This window comes from Protopterus annectens, chromosome 2.part1, assembly GCF_019279795.1.
Source record: "Protopterus annectens isolate FY-2018-M chromosome 2.part1, PAN1.0, whole genome shotgun sequence".
Lineage (NCBI taxonomy): Eukaryota > Metazoa > Chordata > Ceratodontiformes > Protopteridae > Protopterus > Protopterus annectens.
The window spans coordinates 1,679,907,027-1,679,925,499 of record NC_056729.1 but is presented as its reverse complement, the minus strand read 5'-3'; the positions used below and the strand labels follow the sequence as shown (position 1 = coordinate 1,679,925,499).

The 18,473-nt window shown below is 39.0% G+C and overlaps 1 long non-coding RNA gene across 2 annotated transcripts in view; it reads left to right on the top strand.

Annotated features, from left to right (window-relative positions):
* The first annotated feature begins 2,421 nt into the window (after nt 1-2,421).
* LOC122794789 overlaps nt 2,422-18,473 on the top strand; it is a 340,315-nt gene continuing 324,263 nt past the window's right edge. For both annotated transcript variants that reach the window (XR_006363701.1, XR_006363702.1), the window contains exon 1: nt 2,422-2,613. This is a non-coding gene — a long non-coding RNA (uncharacterized LOC122794789). The remainder of the gene's footprint in view (nt 2,614-18,473) is intronic.

The following is an 18,473-nucleotide window of genomic DNA, read 5'->3' as shown; positions in this document are numbered from 1 at the left end:
GCCCTAGGGCATTTATAAGCCTAGCCAGAGTGTGTTTGGCTTTCACCACCCATTTGCTATGCCCTTTTTCGAGGTTAGTATACTGTGCCTTTGTCTAACAGTGACACAGAAGTGATACCCGGGGTAAACCTACTATCTCCCATCCACTCATCAAGATTCCTCTTGAAGAGAGTCAATGAGGGACTCTGCCTAACCTGGACTGGGATTTTATTCCAGAGTGAAGGGAGCCTCTGGGTTATGAATCTGTCCCTCCAGCATGTCCTATTTATTTCAGTGCTGAGGTTCAAGTCTCTCGAGCGCGTAGCTCAATGGGATTTGGATTTTCTGAGGTGCAGCATGTCCATTAATTCCGGGTTGGACATGGCTTTATACGCCAGGCACAGATCACCTCTGAGCAGGTGGAATGCCACTGAGTAGAGCTGGAGTTTCTTTAACCGGGCAGCATATGGCATCTGTTTGAGCCCTTTGATCCTCTTGGTGAGGTACTTTTGGGGTCTTTCCAGTTGCTGCAGGTGTCTGGTAAGGTACATCCCAAAAGGGGCATTGTACTCAATTATGGGCCTGATGAGGGATGAGTAAAGAGGCACGATGACCTCCCCTGATCTAGATGTGAATCCCTTCATGATTAGGAGGGCTATATAAAATGGTTTTCTAACCACTTTGGCCACATGTTTGTCAAATGAGAGATTGCTATAAACTTGGGTCCCCAGGTCCCTAATTACTTCTTCCGTACTTAATGGATTACCACCTATGTGGTAATTTGTGGGCACTTTGTTTTTGCCAAAGGGGATGACTATACACTTTTTGGTGTTTAGCTTGAGGCCATGGCTCTGGCACCAGTTGTCTGTTTCTATGAGGCCCTTTTGTAGGATGCTTGTGTCAGCTGGAGAGTCAATTATGGCACCCAGTTTGCAGTCATCTGCAGTCACCTGTCAAGCAGAGCCACAGAAGTGATCCCTATTACCCATCCAATCATCAAGATTTTTCTTGAAGAGTGCTAATGAGGAGCTTTGTTTGACATAGATGGGTAGTCTGTTCCAGAGTATTGGAAGTCTCTGGGACAGGAATTGATCCCTCCAGCATATTCTGTTTATTGTGGTGACAAGGTTTAGGTCCCTAAAGCATTTAGCTCAGAGGGATTGGAATTTCTTTAATTGGAGCATGTCCAACAGCTCTGGTTTTGACTCTTTGGCTCTATGCCACCCAACCTATAGGTAAGGGTATGGCATCCTGGTTCAAGGAAGTTATAGTGCCACTCTACGTGGTCCTTATCAAGCCTGTCATTAAATACAGTGCCTCTTTGACATGTATCTAAACAGACACTTACAACAGCTGGAACTTCCACAAAGGTTTCTTACCAGGAGAATTCAAGGCATGAATACCCTGTCTACACCGACCACCTAAAGACTCTGTATTCAGTCTCATACAGGCTGCTAAGAGGCGATCTTTGCCTAGCTTTCAGGACTTCCTCTGACCCAGCCCTGATGGAGCTGTTGCACACATGCAAAAATAAAAAAAATCAGCACCATCAACACTAGATCTAGTGATCTGAACTTCACTTTTGATATATACAGAATATGTTGGAGAGACAGATATGTGTCCCAAAGGATCCTCACACATGGAATAGGTTCCCTGTCCATTTAAAACAGAGTTCATCCTTGACCCTATTCATATGAAACCCTTAGACCCCTAGTCTGGCCCACATGTCCCTTATGGACAGAGGCTGTCAATAAGAAAAGTATTATCTCTCCATCCATGGATGCCTGTGATACTCAAAACTGAAGTGGTTTGGGGTGTGCGGCAAGGCTTGTAAAGGCCCAAGTGGTTGTTAGCCTAGTTAACAATCTATGAACCTATAAATAAAGTGAGATTATAACTTCTTTGGGCCTTGAGATCATCATCGTCACTGTCATCATCATCATAGAGTTGTAAGTAAATGTCATTTATCAGTCTGCAGACTATTACAAGCCTAGGAAATAACTAGAGATCAGAATCAAACCCTGTATTTTGTATTTGTGATGTGAAAACCTTAACCATAATGCTAATCCCTCCTCAAGTAAATACTAGGCAGTCAGACTATTAATCAGTAACCAGAGAATGACCAAAAGGGAAAATCAAACACTGTACCTTGTGTCTGTATGGTAAACACCTTAACCATTTTGAATTTGACAGTTTCTTCTTATCCTTTGCATCCACTTCTTTGCAAAAATATCTGTTGCTAACATTTACACTTTGTCATAATTTTTGTGACACAAATACATATATCATAGCAATCAGATGCTACTCATGCTCAGTGACTAAGCATATTAGAGTAATTAACCAAAACACTGAATTAATAAACATGCATGGATAGTAATAAGTAAGCCATTATAACAAAAAAGTGCATTAGCCTAAGTTAAATAATCAGTCTGCAGTCTTTCTGAAAGCCTGAATACAGAAGCACTTTCAGGGGTCTCTTGAATCGGTCATTGCTGAGTCTCATTCTAATCTGATGAGTTACTGATTTCCAAAGGAGCAGAAGCATTAAAGGAGAAGTTTCTGAATGCATCCTGGCAAGCAGTAACACTTCATCAGAAGTGCAGTGAAGGACATGGACTAACCCAGCTCTTTAAGGTACGTGAGTTCCACACCACACAGGGAAAGCACATTAAAAGGAGCTCCATATACCTAATCCTTCAGGTAGCTGGAAGTGAGTGTAGACTGCACAGTACTGGTGTAATACTACTGTACCTGGAAACACCAGTGAATACATTTTCAGTAGAATGTTGTTGTCGTTATCTTTCGACTTTTCCCGGTTAGGGTTCGCCACAGTGGAACTCCGGTCCGCTAATGTTTGGCAGTAGATTTTAACGAACGCCGAGGTGCCAGCTTGACATTCAACCTTCAACTAAGGCATGCCCATTTATGTATGTCTTTTGAATGCCCACCCAACCGCGGGGAGGACATGCAGACTCCACACAGAAGGCACTTCCCGCACTCCAGCCGAGAAGCGAACGGGAGAACCTCTTGCTGTGTGGCAACAACGCTACCGCTGCACCACCGTGGAGGAAATTAAGTCATTGAGAGCGGTATCCAGCACCCTGTGAAAACAGCATAGCAGTTGTCTGAATGGATCTGTTTAACATGATCGAAATACCAGTAGACCAATTTTTTAAAATGCCAAGACTGGAAAAGCAAAATTTCATATGAGTGCAATTTCAGTATTCCAATATTCAGAAGACTGAACGTTTCAAATACCGACTTTGTCAGCTGAGCAGAACAGGAAATCTGCTCATTTCCACACTGTAGTGTGATCTCAGAGTTGGTATATTTAATTTGCACAGCCCCCCCTGCAAAAACATAAAAGTAGAAAATAAATTATTACATTAATGGAATTTAACAATCACTAATGAATATTCATGTCAGTACTGTAAATACCATCATGAATATTCAGTGGGATATTCTTTGATTTTGCGGGTATTGGTTAGCAGGGGAGTGTAGGTGAGCTTAGGTACATAATATGGTGTTTTAAAATGATAGTGTTGTGTTGCTATGGTATGAGTTCTTACTTTTATAATTGGATTAACTGGGAGGTAAGTCAGAATGTGCTTTGGAATTTGTTTAATCTATGGTTAAACTTGTTAATGTGTAAACCAGAGTGTACAGCATTATGTGTTATTTCATTTGAAGAGGACTTTTTACTTTACATATTGTGCACATGGAACAGTGAATTACACTGTTTTCTTTTCTTGGATAGTATGGTTACACTGGGGGTGAGAAGAGGTTAACATTTACTTCATTTATGTCGGTATTTTGAGTATCAAGTTTTTGAATTTAGTTCATTTGAAAGTCAGCGATTTCACTTGTCAGGATTATGAAGTTTTGAGTTTCTCATGTCAGTGTTATAAAAGATGTTCTACTGGTATTTTGACCTTGTAAAGCAGATATATATATATATATATATATATATATATATATATATATATATATAAAATTAATAAACATATTTTAAGCATTAAATTAGCTAAATCAATCTTTCACACAGCTCTTTAGTTTTACAGTAAATAAGCTGTTATGTTAAGTTTGGTTGAAACACTGTTAATCGCAGAGATCTTTCTGTTTCTTCTTTTATTTTTCTGTATTACTTTTCATTCTGTATAGAGTTAAAGTGACTTGCTTAAGACTCAAGGTTATTTTAGAATGACTATTAGCTATCACATTATAAAAGTTTGTTATACTGTGAGAGTGAGTGTTTTGGGAGGCAGTGGCACATCCTTTGGCATGTTGTGTGACGTGTGCATTTTGATAGATCAGGGAAGCCTATAGCTGTTTTAAATGTTAAGCCTTGTGATTGAGTATATTTGTTGGGTTTCTTCCTTTTTTCATTGGATTTGTTTTCTTTTTCCTTAGGTTTGGATTGGGGGATAAAAGGTTGGAGGCAAATGTGGCAGGTTAGTGGACCTGCTTTTTGTGTGGACATGGGTTTTTGGGATCGGAGCTTTGTGAGTATGCTGAGTGTGGCAAGGTGTTTGTGGTGAGAAACTTGCTCATCTATGCTTGTGCAGCATTTTCTTCTTTGGTCTCTTTTTTTTTTTTACTCACCCTTCCCATCAAACTTGTACAATTAATGTTCAGTGCATCTGTTGGGGAGGGGAGAGGGAAGGGGAGATAGTGAAAGAGGAAGGACATTTTAATGATGTCGCATGGGAAAAGTTAAAGGTTAAATCAAACTATAATCACGTACATGAACACACTCATGGAAGAAACTAAAAGGAACATATCTTATTAATTATTACCAAATGTTGATAAAACAATTAGATGATATTGTTTATTTAAACTTAAAAAATATATAAAACAAGTTTCTGTTTTTAGAAGATTAACCCTTGGATAACACAGCTTTGCACACCGAGTTAAACAATAGGAAGTAAGTTTATTCCTTTTTTTAGTATGATATGAAAATGTTAAATGGAAATTTATTCAAGACCAGCAGTTTTATAGACAGTATTTAGAGATTATTAAGACATTATTAAAATGTGAAATAAATGTATTATAAATTAGTTATTTAATTAAACTAGGTGTGAGGAAGTTTTAAAAGAAACAATATATTCTCTACTCAGTTTAATAATTGAACATCTGCTGGGCAGTCTTATTGTTCTCTTATACTGATAATTAATTGGAACTTTATATTAAGTCCATACTAAAGCAGTACATTTTGTCATTTAAAGCGATATATAAAAATACCTATTATTTGAAGTATTAAGGTCACATGTATTTTTAAATAATGAATGTCTACAGAATGAATATGCAACTATTGAATGAAATTAATGTTTACAGTTCATAAGCTATTGTGTATCTTATCTTAATTTAGAAAATGGATGGTTTACATATATGTAATATTTGGATTAAATTAAAACATAGTAATTAATGTAGAATCTTGGAAATGTAATCAGATATGTGATAAATCTGTTTAATAGAGTCGTTGGTTCTAGGATAACTTAATATTTTGAGATATGACTCCTGACATACATTTTTTAAAGCACTTAACAGAAATTAATAATATATTTTATAATAATGAATTATCTTTTTGTATAATTTAAATTTTCAAATAGTAGGAGAAGAAAGTTTGTTTTTGATTGTGGAGGTCAGAGGGTACATTTGGTTAGGGCCGCTATTCAAACTAGGGCTATTAAACTCCATGGAGGGTGAAATATATTGATTTATTTAGGTTCATAGGTTCATAGGTTCATACTAGGCTATCTGCCCTAGGGCATTTATAAGCCTAGCCAGAATGTGTTTGGCTTTCGCCACCCATTTTAAATTTATTTTGCTATGCCCTTTTTCGAGGTTAGTATACTGTGCCTCTGTCAAACAGTGACACAGAAGTGATACCCGGGGTAAACCTACGATCTCCCATCCACTCATCAAGATTCCTCTTGAAGAGAGTCAATGAGGGACTCTGCCTAACCTGGACTGGGATTTTATTCCAGAGTGAAGGGAGCCTCTGGGTTATGAATCTGTCCCTCCAGCATGTCCTATTTATTTCAGTGCTGAGGTTCAAGTCTCTCGAGCGCGTAGCTCGATGGGATTTAGATTTTCTGACGTGCAGCATGTCCATTAATTCCGGGTTGGACATGGCTTTATACATCAGGCACAGATCGCCTCTGAACAGGTGGTATGCCACTGAGTAGAGCTGGAGTTTCTTTAACCGGGCAGCATATGGCATCTGTTTGAGCCCTTTGATCCTCTTGGTGAGGTACTTTTGGGGTCTTTCCAGTTGCTGCAGGTGTCTGGTAAGGTACATCCCAAAAGGGACATTGTACTCAATTATGGGCCTGATGAGGGATGAGTAAAGAGGCACGATGATGTCCTCTGATCTAGATGTGAATCCCTTCATGATTAGGTGGGCTATATAAAATGTTTTTCTAACCACTTTGGCCACGTGGTTGTCAAATGAGAGATTGCTATCAACTTGGGTCCCCAGGTCCCTAATTACTTCTTCTGTACTTAATGGATTACCACCTATGTGGTAATTTGTGGGCACTTTATTTTTGCCAAAGGGGATGACTATACACTTTTTGGCATTTAGCTTGACGCCATGGCTCTGGCACCAGTTGTCTGTTTCTATGAGGCCCTTTTGGAGGATGCTTGTGTCGACTGAAGAGTCGATTATGGCGCCCAGTTTGCAGTCATCTGCAAACTTGGTCAGCCACAGTCCTTCCGTGTTGGCCTGTACCTCGAAAATATATACCGAACAAGAGAGGTCCCAGGACTGAGCCTTGTGGGACACCACTTGTAACTGGTTTGGAGTCTGACATGGCTCCAGCAATTCTAACCATGTGGGTTCTGTCCTTGAGCCAGTTTGCAATCCATCTAGTGACATAGGGGTTTATATATAAGCTGGTGAGCTTATCTATAATGCCCGAGTGGGGTATTGTATCAAAGGCTTTTGCGAGGTCCAGGTAGGCTGTGTGGACCACCTTCCCCTCGTCAATGGCCTTGGTGACTGTTTCAAAGAAATCAACCAGGTTTAAGAGGCAGGATCTGCCCTTAACAAAGCCAAACTGGGTAGGGTCCAGTGTTTGTAGGTCCCCAATATCTTTATTTATGAGGTCCATGATGATCCTTTCCATAGCTTTGCAGACCAAGCTAGTCAGGCTTATGGGGCGATAGTTTCCAGGATCCGTTGAGGCACCACCTTTATGGAGAGGGACCACTGTTGCTGTACGCCACTCTTTGGGCACATATCCTGTAGTAAGGCTGAGATTGAACAGTAGTTTTATGTTTGGGTTTAGCTCTTCTTGGAGTTCATGTAGGACACAGCCCAGGACACCATCTGGTCCCATTGATGCTGTGTTTTTTGCTTTGGAGAGGGCGGCTCTTACCTGAGCATCTGAGATGTCAGGGGGGCAGCACTCTGCTGGGATAGATATTTGCTCTTTTGGTGTGGGGGGAAGTTTGCGCTGAACCTGTCAGCTAGGATGTTGGCAATGTCTGTGGGTTCGGTGTATTTTTTGTCATTTTGGATGAATTCTGAGTATATCTGGGAATTACCACGCAGGTTCCTAACATAACTAAAGAAAGCCTTGTGATTATCCTTAGTGTCCTGTGCAATTTTTCTCTCGAAGCTAGCCTTAGACAATTTTATGTGTGCCCGTAGTTTTTTGCTAATACTGATCAGTGATGCCTTCCCTTTTTGGGATTTTGCTCTATCATTTAGTAGCTTCCTCCTTCTATTGTATAGTTTGTTTATGGCTGGGGTCCACCAGACAGGACGTCTGCCTTTGGAGGATTGGGTCTTGGTTTTATTTGGGATCGCATGATCCATGCATTCCTGAAGGTGTTCATAAAATGCGTTTATAAAGGATTCTGCGGTCTGGGCCATATTTTCCACAGGCCCAGGGGCTTTGAAGGATTCCACCTTAGTTTTGAGGAGTGTGAAATTTGCTTTAGAGAAGTTTTTCACTGTGGTTTTCTGGGCAGGGGGTGGGGTCGGGATGTGAATATCCAGTGAGATTAGCGTATGGTCTGATCTTACCAGTGAGGGATACACTTCTGGTCTGGAGCATAGAGTCCCCATGTTGGTGATGATCAGGTCCAGTATGTTTTCCCCTCTTGTGGGAGTGGTAACAAGTTGTTCCATAGTATTTGAGTTGATAAATTCTAGGAACCTTTGGGCTAGGGTGTTGGAGCTAGAGTAATGCTCCCAGTCTATGTTTGGGTAGTTGAAGTCATCCAATATAATGGTGTTTGGAGAGACCTTCATATTTTCCAGTGTTCTCAGGAAGGCCGAGTGGGTTTCCTGGGTTTGGGAGGGTTGTCTGTAGCAGGCTATAAACTGGAAGGCAGTTTTACCCACTGTTAGTTGCACATGGATAGTCTCTGATGCTTCATGCTTTGCCACCAACCTGGAGGTGTGGGTATCTTTGATGAATATCGATACTCCCCCTCCTTTTGTGGTTCGGTCCAAGTTTTGGGGCCGAAAAGCATGGTATGAGGTATAACCTGGTAGTGCTGGGGTGCTGTCGGGAGCCCTGAGCCAGGTTTCTGTTACTGCACAGATATCGATGTTCTCCATGCTAAGGAGAGTTTCGAGTGCGTGCATCTTGAGGTTTAGACTTCTGGTGTTGAGTAGCATTACTCTTAGTTTCTTATCCCTTGTGATACCTATGGAGGTGGGTTTGTCTTTTGAGCCTTGCCTAAAAAAGGCACTATGGGGGTAGCAAGAGCCTTTGCCAATATCCGAAAGCCCAGGGGTGACAGTTGCAAGCCGTCCCTAGCGAAGCATCGTGGCTTGTCGAGCATATCATCCCAAGCTGACAGGCATTTGATCCCCTTTGAATGACACCAGTACTTAAGCCAATTGTTGAAATTGATCATCTTGTCTTCATATTGTGGTATCATTCTTGGTGAGGGTAAGATGCTACTCAAGGTCAGGGTCATACCGGCCTGGGCTACATGCTCAGAGAGCTCCTTTATGTCTCTTTTCATGTAGTCTAGGGAGGTACATCTCATGTCATTCACACCAGCATGGACAATGACTGAGTCATATTTGTACTTGCCTTGGAGTGACCTGAGTGCTTGTGTTATGTGGCGGATCCTAGCGCCTGACAGGCTGCTCACCGTGACCCTCTCCTTGTTCAGCCTGGTGAGCAGGACGTCAGTGTGCCTGATGATAGAGTCACCTATTACAAGTGTATCAGGTGTGTTGTTTAGTCTTAAGGGCTGTGACTGTTTGGCACACTGGCTTTGTGAGATATGTGTTGCACATGTTTTGTTTTGGGGTAGTGGCTGCTTGGGTGTCTGCTTTGGAGGTCTCTGCTGCTTCGGCAGATCTTTATTTAGAGCCTCCGAGTATGTTTTTGTGTGATTATGTGTTTGGTTTGCTGTCGTGGTAAGTCTATGTGAGACTGGAATTGTAGTGAGTGTGGTTTCCTTCTCCTCCTGATTGGTTATGCCAGTACTGAGTTGAGAGAGCTTAGCCTCCAGTTTGGCTATATGGTTGCATCTCTCACATGTGTTGGAATTTGTTGGGAGGAGGAGAGGGTTGTCTGTGTACATGAGGCAGTTGTAACATTGCCTCAAGATTCCCAGATTCACCAGCTGGACCGGAGAGGAGATTGACAACTGACCTTTGGACATGCTAGAATAATAATGGGAATTCCTTAATAATTGAAAACCAGGGCCAGTGGGGAGTGAGGGTGTAGTGCTTTTAATTTTTAGTGCTGACTTATATAATTGCTTTAGTGTGCAAGTGCCAGGTAACTTAAGTGCAATGTGTTACAGGTAACTTAAATGCAAAAACGACAAACAGTAACTTTCTTTCAAGTGAAACAAGGAAATAAGTACAGTAAGCAATGCAGATATCACTAGTGATCCACAGAAGCACTGAGAAGCCGCGTATTAGGTGGAATTAGCGTTCCAGGGAAATAACAAGCAAACAAACAACAAGCATATAAACAAAGCTAGATTCAGCAGGCCTGGATCTAGTCTATGCTACAGCAAACAAGGTGTACCAATTTCAGTAAGATACAGTTCAAATATTCAGGCACTATAAACCTTTAACCAGAAATTCCCAGCTCAGAAGGTCAGAGTCCAGCCTCTTCTCCCACAAGAGTGCAGACCACAAACCTTCTTAATGTAAAATAAATGGCCTGAAGCCCAAGTGCTTAAACCAGCACTAATACACTTTAAGAATAACAGACACTGGGCTCTCAATCAGCAGTTCCCAACTTAGAAGGATGAAAGCTACCTGTCCTGCCACCACAGTGCATGCCACAAACCTTCCTAATGTAAAACAACTGGTCTGAAGCCCAAGTGCTTAATCCAAAAGACTTAGAATGATAGCTACACTTTAATCAAGTTACTACCAAGCAGTAATAAATACAATTGAATACTTTAGAGAATGCCTGGATTAGTGCTCAAGTTACACAAACAAAGCTAGATCCAGCAGACCCGAATCCAGTCTATGCCACAGCAAACAAGGCACTCCAACTTCAGTAAGAAGCAGTTCAGATATGCATGCATTATAAGCCTTCAACCAGAAATTCCCAGCTCAGAAGGGCAGAGTCCAGCCTTTCCTCCCACAAGAGTGCAGACCACAAACCCTCTTAATGTAAAATAACTGGCCTGAAAGCCTAAGTGCTTAAACCAGAATTAATACACTTTTAGAATAACAGACACTGAGCCCTCAGTCAGCAGTTCCCAACCTAGAAGGATGTAAGCTACCTGTTCTGTCACTACAGTGCAGACCACAAACCCTCTCAGTGCAAAACAACTGGTCCGAAGCCCAAGTGTTTAAACCAAAAGGCTTAGAATGAGTTACACCAAGCAGTAATAAATACAACTGAGTACTTTTAAGATGATGCAAAAGTAAAAAAAAGTTGGTAGAATCACAAGTACAGTAAAAGCAGATGAATTTTTTTTTTTTTTTCTGAACAAGTGCTGAGATCAAAGAAACAGATTTGAGTGCTGAAACTAGAAAACTGGCTAGTTATAAGAAAAAAAAACTAAGCTAGAAGGCTTCCCTCCAACACAGAAGGGCTTGGGGGTTCAGAAGCCTACAAATAGTCTATACCACTTAACAGGAAAGGCAGAAAACAAGCTTAAATTTTTTTTTTTTTTTTTTTTTTTTTTTTTTATTTATTTTATTTTATTTTACATTTGTTGGCTGGGATAGTCCGACTGGATACATGTCCATTTTCAGCACGGCCCAGGGAGAAAAGCTCCACTTATGACTTTCAGAACAGTTACATACCTATTATGACAATAAACTTTTTGAATGTATATACATAGTGAAAATCATTGTTACAGATAAACATATTGTTTTCTGTAGCATTATACAAAAACAGAGTGTTACTTTCTTCAAATTGGAAAAAACAATATAGATTTGAATATTTATGACATGATTATATTGCATGGATTAGTCAGGATTAGCACAATGGCAAAGTCATCTCATTTTTAGATACTGTTTTAGGCTTTTCTTGAATTGGGTTAGAATAGGCATGTAAGTAAGTTCAGCAGGAAGTGAGTTCCAGGCTTTGCTAACAGAGTTAACATAGAGGGAATCTCCAGCTGAGTTGTTGGTACTGATTGTTTGAACTAGAATTTTGCTGGATGAGTGTAGCACTTTAAGGTTACTGTAAGGGGTGATAATGTTTTTCAGTACAGGAGTGTTTTCTGGGTGATACAGAATGTTATGGGCTAGTATTAACTGATTGAACTGAATTTGGTTAGGCATTTCAAGCCAATCTAGAGTCTGTAAGTTCAGACAGTTTTGTCTCCGATATGTGGATTTGGTGGCAAATCTAGCGATATGATTAAAGCAATTTGCGAGTTTATTTTGTTTGGTCTTACTTAGGTTAGTGAAGAGGGTGGATGCATATATAAATTAAGTTTATGTTTAGTATTTCATAATATAATTATCTTTTATTTGATGTCTACTATTATTAATAGAACAGGTTCAACTGACAACTCTGAAAATATTATATTTAGATCTATCTATAAACAATTCAAGTTTTATAAAAGTGATATATTAGTTATGATAAACAAATGAGTGATTAATGTTAATGGCTTGAGCAATGATTGTAAGAGGGGTAGCTTAAATAAATACTTAAGGATGTTTAATGCTCAAGTTATATTTTTACAGGAAACATTTAATACAAGAGGAGGTTGATAGGCTTAATAGAAATTATTGCTCTTTACTTACTATTTCCCATTACAATCAGAAGAGAAGAGGTGTAGCAAAACTATGGAAGAATTTTATACCAATACCTAAAATCTTAAGCACATATAATGACGAGAAAGGAATGTTTTGTCAAGTGACTTTATAAATAAACGGGAAAATGCATATTACTTAATGTTTACTGGATTCCTAGAATAGAAGGAAAAGTTGTTAAACATCAACTTGAAGGGATAATACAGTTTTCAAAAGGGACTATTATTCTGTCAGGTGACTTTAACTGTATGTTGAGTGATAAACGATTGCATAAGATAATTTAATTCTTTGATTCTGAACTTTCTCCTGTTTCTTGATAAACCCAGATTGACCTTAAATCAGCATCTAAGGGATTGGATGGCAGGAGATATTGATCTACCAGATCTGGAAGTGTATGCTTTATCGTCAATTATTAAAACAATAACTTTGTGGTTAAATTCTAATTATTGTGTTAAATGGAAAGAAATACATGACAAATTTTGGATAAACTCAAATTATTCAATAACAGTACAAAATAATAAATTTTTAAGTAATAATTTCCATTCACTGATAAGAGAATATATCTTAGAAAAGTTCACCACATAAAGTTGAATTAATGTATTAAAGAGAACTTTGATGTTGAAGAAGTAAGTTAAATGATGATTGGCAACATATGTTTTATGACTGTACACTGCTCAAACCAATTTAACTAAATATTTGGTCTTATTTAATGTTCATAGGTGTTTACTAGGCTAACGACAACAAGGCCCTTTTTAAGGCTAGCCATTCATCCCAAATCTCTGACAACTTTTAATACCCTTGATAAGTATAAGCATGGGCCTGGGAGATGAACCATTTACAGGTTTCCTGTGTCCATTAGAGACATAGGTACAAACCAGGGATGAATTTCCAGTTTCCCATCCAATTGTTCAAGGTGCACTTGAACTGGGTAAGGGAGGAACTCTGCATCACATGGATGGTGAACCTGTTCCATAGATGGGGCAGTCTCTGGGATATATACCTATGTCTCCAGCAGGTCCTATTTAATCACAGGCAAGGTTTAAGTCTTTAGAATGGGTAATTCTGGTGCTGTTTGTTTTGTGGATATGCAGGAGGTCCATCAGATTGGGGTCTGACAATGTCCTATATGCCAGGCATAGATCTCCCCTCAAAAGCCTGAAGGAGACAGAATACAGGGATAGGGCCTTGAGGCAGTCTGCATAGGACATATTAATTATGCCTTGTATTCTTTTAGTGAAGAACCTCTGTGGAAGTTTCAATTTAATATACCAATTCCTACTTGTGTTGCCAGAATAAAATATCCTCTTTTTTTGGAGTATATTGGCTATGGCAAGAAGGGTCATTAGTATAAACTGGAAGACTGAGAGTACTCCTATTTTGAAAGAATTTAAGAACTAATAGTGTATGCCAACTTGAATTAGCTATAATCTAGACAAGAACGGACCAAGTCACTTCATATTATAATACTTGACTGAAATTTAAGGAACTGTTAAAAAATAGGTGATAATATATAAATAAGTAATATTGGAAGATCAACTAATAATCTTTCTTATTTAGTACACACCTTTGTAAATATTTGATTTGATATTTGTTGATATGAAAATTTATTATCGTAGTTATATATTGTTAAAAAGAAATAGTTAAAAAAGTGGATTGTGTTTGCAATAAAAAATAAATAAATAAAAGATTTTGCAGAAGGGCATGCCCCCCACATACCCCTGATGTGGGGACTGCATCACCCACATCCTCAATAATAGCTATTCTGAAGTCACACCATCATAGAGAAAAAGGTAAATTCTTGGTACACTAGCAATTCAACTTTCGGATCACCTAAATGGGTGTCAATCTCTAGTGCTTTGCAGACAAGCCTAGATGCTATATAGGATAGGTTCATTCTGATTTCCTAACTTCCTTTTGAAGCTGACTATGTGGACAAAGAGTTTTGAATCTCCCTAATAATGAAAATAATGAACAGCAGAAAATTGCAAGTAAAACAGGAATATGCAGAGCTGCACCTTACAACATGAGCAACATTAAGACTGAAGCATGTAACAGCAGTATGTAACTGCACCAGCTGCTTGCTAGCCTAGTGGTGCTTTGTGGTACTTTGGATGGTAATATCACTGATTTGAGCCTGCTCAGAGGAAGTTTATTTTTATATCTTTACCTGAGGTCCAGTCTCATTTGATAATATCATCACAATAATGTATTTATTTATTTATGCAGACTGTACTTTAATGGGACTAGCAGGACTTTACTGCTATGTTGTGTAATGGGACTTTGTGCAACAGTTTTATAGCTACATTGCTCTATCTGCATTTAGTGCACTGCATGGCTGCATGGTACAGCTACACTGTTCTGTTTTCCTTTATTTACTGTATGGCAAGACTGCTTTCCTAACTGTTCTGCTGCTCATTATTGTCATTATTAGGGAGAGTTGCTAATGTGAATGTTCAACTCTGCCTGTACAATTACATGCCAATCAACTTAGTCTGCTGTGATCAAAAGTTAGGTTATCCTGTGCTTATATTTTGTTCCCTGTTATATGTCAAGATTCCTTCCAAATAGTGCTAGCAAGGAACTACACCTTATTTCCAGTGACAAGTCTAGTCATCCTTGAATCAGTTGTGCCAACAACAGTTTCCATGGATGTGGCATATCTGAGTTGCCCAGAGCCTACACCTTTGTCTCCCTCACATGAAGTCAGCTGTGTAACTTGCTTATGAGAGCAAGAGTGAGTCATATAAGCATCAGTGAGACCCTGCATGGTTTAAAAGATGGTACTGTGTGACAATACAGCATGTGATCAGTAATGGTTTTGTCTGTATAGCATATTAAATACAAAAGTATTCGGTTTGAGAAGCAGGTGATAGCAACACTCCCTCTGCTACAACAGCAAAGACAGTCCCATGTCTGCATTTCTGCTTTGTATATCACATGGATGGTTCACAGTAATGTGACTGAACACATCGCACGCTGTCAGTATATACAAAGTTATAGTCACAATACCTAATGATGTGCCTTACTATTAATTGTCTGTAGTGGTCTGTAGGGAGATAGTATGTACACAGCATGTTTTTAGACTATACTGTCATCCAGTAAAACTCTAGCACTGTAGTTTCTCAGGGTATTGTTTTTGGGTTTATCAGATCTTATAAGATATACACAACAGTGACTTCCCAGTATACAGGATATCAGTTTTATTCACATACATGCCTGTGTTCTCAGCTTAGTTATGTATTATGCTCAGTACAGCTATCTAAGATTTATTTGTGAATGGATTATTCTTGTATGTTATGAAGCAAGGTGAAGGATTTAAGGCTTTTTATTCAAAATCCCCCCCCCCCCCCGGCAGCATTTGTACACTGGAGCACTAGGGATGTGCTATTCCAGAAATCCTAGATCTGGTTATATGCAGCAGGTTGTGTGAAGTGTACATTTTACAGATGGTTAGTAGGGCTGACTGCTACAGAAACCTGTAGGAAATAACATTATCTATATTTCACTGGATTTCTTTCATTTTTATGCTTTGGAGGAAGGGTCCCTTATAATTCTTTATGCAGTCTTGCTATTCTGTACACTGAACTCTCCTGTGTGATTCTAAAATTTGTCAATCACCTATGCTATATGTGGTCTGAGACAATGGAATTTGTGACTCAAGAGTATATAAATTAGGTCTGAAGTAGTTGTAATGAGGTGCAGAAAAGGTGAGATGCCTCTAAATTCTCTAATGAACTGGCATGAGTCCAGCGTGCTTAAATATCCACATTATTGTTGCATGTGATTCCTCAAAATACGGCTGTGTTGGACAGAGCTTTACACTGTTAAGTGCGTTTCATAGAGATTTCTGTAATGCAGGCTATAACATACAGGAACCTATATGATCCACAGAGAAGATGCAACCTGTACATTCTGCAGCGCATTTGTTTATGAACTGCACAGACATAGCTCTGCAAAGCAAGTCCCCGCTAAAGCTTTTCCCTATGAACCAAGCGTATGAATTGTGTTTAAGAATTTTTTCTCTGAACAGGCTGCAGAATGATATTAATAAATGCATTAAATATATTTTTTTCCTAAAGAAATGGCACATCATAAAACTACACCATTCTTAAGGCATTTATAATAATGTATCCTAGGTTTTTCTGTTTGTATTCAGTTTGTAGAAGAAGCCGTGTTTTGTACTTGGAAAAAAATAATATATCTGTGTTGAAAAAAAATATCTATCTGACATTTTCTACCTCATACTGTAGGAGTCTTTCCTTTATGTTGATCAATCATGTGGAATAAATTGTCCTGGAGTAAAATTTATTTTATACTAATTGGAGAATGTTCAAATTAATTTTAAAAGTATGCTGTGAGACTACACTTCTCCCTGAATACTAATGGTTGGCTTTTCTCCGCTTGAATAGTCAAGCTGGAATACTCACTTCAGCAAATACCACCTTATTATTTTCCTCTTTCAAACAATATTTGTGTTATTTTTTAAACTGTGCATTAATTAGGATCTGCTTACTTGTGTTGACATGTATTTGTATTACCTTCTCAGTTCCACATGGTTTCCCATGAATGAGAGAAAGCTATCCTACAATGTATTTCCCAGCCTTAGGGAGCAGCTTCGTTTATTCAAGCTTTTTAAAAAAATAGTTAAAAATGGATAGCACTTTGAGGTGCTTTTATATCTCCCTTTTGTTTTCTTTGAAACCAAGACTGGAATGTTCTTTTTTATGACCATGTTCTATTTTTACCTAACAGGCACCTACCAAGTGTTATTATTTTTTTGAAAGCAGAATGTCATTGATTCAGTTCTTTCTTTATAGATAGGAGCATAAGGGAGAAAGGATTCTAAATCTTTTCACTGGTAAAACTGCTTTAGCAGACTGCTGTCAGCTTCGGTGTAAGCTGCTTGGCACTGTCAAATGTACTTTTTTTTTTATCCCCTGCATTGCTGACCTTAGTCTTTTAGGAACATAACTGAAAACTTGTTCATTCTGTCGTATAAGAGTTGAGGTCCTGGAGATATTTCATAATGGGTGATTGTTTTACCCTACCCATAATCCACTTTCATGAGCCACAGTGTGCAATGCCATCCATGGCAGAGTTGCATGTGTGTGTTCATGTGCATGTCAATTGTGGATAATCACTCACACATAATCCTCATAGTTTTCTTTCTGCTGTCAATTGCCATCTGTTGTCCATCTGGCCACTGAATCCACATCCCAACTCCCAACCCACCCCCTCCTTGCCCTTCAGCAGGTGGGAGAGATCCATCTCTGTGGTAGGTGGCCAGTAAAGTCACATGTTTGAAGTGGGATTTGTTGGGGTGTGTGTGTGTGTGTGTGTGTGTGTGTGTGTGTGTGTGTGTGTGTGTGTGTGTGTGTGTGTGTGTGTGTGTGTGTGTGTTCAAATGGCTATAGTAGCATAGTAAATAGATCACAACATTAATATAGGGCCACCTCAGGAGTCTGTTTTGGGCTCAGTATTGTTTGGTTTATGACTGTATTCCCAAAGTAAGTGAGCATCTGACTTAGCAAGTTTGCCAATGACACTAAGATTGTGGCATAGTCACTGATATTAAGGACAAGGGTGCTTTTCAGAGTTGGTTATACTTATTAGAATGGTCAAAGTATGTTTTAATGCCAAGAAATGCATGATAAATCATTCCAGCAAAAACAATCTTGGGTAGCCATGCACTTTAGTAAATCGGTTTACTATCAAAATGTTGAAATTCATTTGGTCTAACATTCATATGATCAATCCATATGGTCGACACATGAATATTAAGTAGTTCATTTGGTCGACCGGAAGTGCATGCAAATTACCTGTCGACATTATGTTGCAAACAGGGCAAGTATTTTCCCTTGTCTGCACTGTTGTGCAATCTCAGAGTTGTAATATATATAAGTAGCAGGGGGTGTAGGGGGCGTTTGCAGGTGTTTTTCGACCATTTAAATTTAGACATTTTTTTTTTCGGTATTTTGAACATTTGGTGTAATGACTTTCGACGTTATGAACATCGACCATGTGAATTTCAACATTTTGATAGTAAACCTAGAAAATCATGTCCTGTCTGCTGCTAGTTTGGTGACGGGTTTGGAAATTATTGTGGATCCTGATTTGGGATTTGAGGAATATCTCACAGGAGTGATGAGAAGATGCTATGGTGTTATACTCAACAGTATGTAATGCTTTTCAACTAGAGATGAAAAGGTTTTGCTTTCACTATATACACCTTCACTGTGACTTATCACTGAACATTATGGGCCTTTCGGTATATATAATT